Consider the following 1992-nt stretch of genomic DNA (forward strand, 5'->3'; position numbering starts at 1 on the left):
ATTTGAGAGCATGCAGAACACCGATAACATATCTGTTAATGCCCCCTCTAAAGACTCAGAGATCTATCTATGCTTCACCTTCACAGATGTTAATGTACAAACTAGGGAAATGAAATTCAAAAGCCCATTCAGACATATTCCAGTTTAAATACTAGGACTTCCTCTTCTTCCAAAAGATCCTGATATTGACTCCTGAAACTAATCAGTAATCTGGAGAGACAAGAAAACAACCTAGAATCTGATTTGTGTGCTGAAGAATCTGTCTTCAACTATAGACTGGAGATTTATACCCACACCCATGGCTGCAGGAAACCAGACAAGAGTAACTGAGTTTATCCTCACGAGTTTCTCTTCCCTGCCTACTGAAATACAGACCTTGCTCTTCCTGGCATTTCTCACTATCTACCTGGTCACTCTGCTGGGAAACAGCCTCATCATTCTGGTGACCTTGGCTGACCCCATGCTACAAAGTCCCATGTATTTCTTTCTCAGGAACTTATCCTTCTTAGAGATTGGCTTCAACTTGGTCATTGTACCCAAAATGCTGGGAACCCTGATTGCCCAGGACACAAGCATCTGCTTCTCCTTCCTTTCACTCAGATGTATTTCTTCTTCTTTTTTGGAGTGGCAGAGTGCTTCCTCCTGGCCACCATGGCATATGAACACTATGTAGCCATCTGCAGTCCCTTACATTACCCAGTCATCATGAACCAAGAGACACGTATCAGATTGGCTGCTGCCTCCTGGTTTCCAGGATTCCCTGTAGCCATTATGTCTACCACATGGCTCTTCAGTTTTCCATTCTGTACCCACAACAAGGTGAACCACTTCTTCTGTGACAGCCCACCTGTGCTGAGGCTGGTCTGTGCAGACACAGCACGGTTTGAGGTCTATGCCATTGTTGGGACCATTCTGGTTGTCGTGATACCCTGCCTGCTGATTCTATGTTCCTACACTCTCATTGCAGTTTCCATCCTCAAGATCCCTTCAGCTAAAGGGAAGCACAAAGCCTTCTCCACCTGTTCCTCACATCTCCTCGTTGTCTCTCTTTTCTCTTGTCTTCAAGCCTCACTTACTTTAGGCCTAAATCAAAGAATTCTCCTGAAAGCAAGAAATTGTTATCATTGTCCTACACTGCTGTGACTCCCATGTTGAACCCCATCATCTATAGCCTGAGAAATAATGAGGTGAAGAATGCCCTCAGCAGGACCTTCAACAAAGCCTTGGCCCTCAGAAAATTTATTCTGTAGACATTAAAAGGTAAGGTTAATATTTGTTGAATGGGGAGCACATATTTTTGATTCATATCTACCCATTGCTCTCTATTGTGATGAATTCTAGTTTCAAATATGGCTTTTGTAACTCTCAGTGGAAGAAGAAGAACAAATGTAGTTTAGACATATTATTGACATCTATACAAAATTTTCTTCTTTTGTTGTTGTTTTTTTTTCGAGACAGGGTTTCTCTGTGTAGCCCTGGCTGTCCTGGAACTCACTCTGTAGACCAAGCTGGCCTTGAACTCAGAAATCCGCCTGCCTCTGCCTCCCAAGTGCTGGGATTAAAGGCGTGCACCACCACTGCCCAGCACAAAATTTTCTTTACCTGCCAAACATACACTCACAAAAGTGTATCTTTATTTCCTTATTTAGTTTCTATTCATAATCATAAACTTAAATCTGAAATCACCTAGATTTTGAGGAGAATATTAAATAAAAGGAACCTAGAGAAAAAATCAAAATAAACTTTGAATATTGTAGACAGAAGAGGGTTCAAACTCTATTGAGTTGAAAACAGATAGCCTAGTGGCTAAGATGCCCACAAGTGGGAAATATTAGGGCTGTCCATGGTGACCTTCTCCTTAGGCTTACCATTCCTGTACTCCAAGTGCTCTGTGCTTCCGTAATGCTCATGTTTTTTACCTTTCCAGTGAACACATATTTGCCATCCAATCACTTCTATCTTGGCAAGGCAGATGAAATATGGAACTATTTG

The 1992-nt window shown here is 42.0% G+C and overlaps 1 pseudogene; it reads left to right on the forward strand.

The window, feature by feature from the left end:
• The first annotated feature begins 298 nt into the window (after positions 1–298).
• On the forward strand, positions 299–1250 carry LOC114621745 (annotated as a pseudogene).
• Positions 1251–1992: the final 742 nt, after the last annotated feature.

Source organism: Grammomys surdaster, unplaced genomic scaffold (genome assembly GCF_004785775.1).
Source record: "Grammomys surdaster isolate TR1022 unplaced genomic scaffold, NIH_TR_1.0 184, whole genome shotgun sequence".
Lineage (NCBI taxonomy): Eukaryota > Metazoa > Chordata > Mammalia > Rodentia > Muridae > Grammomys > Grammomys surdaster.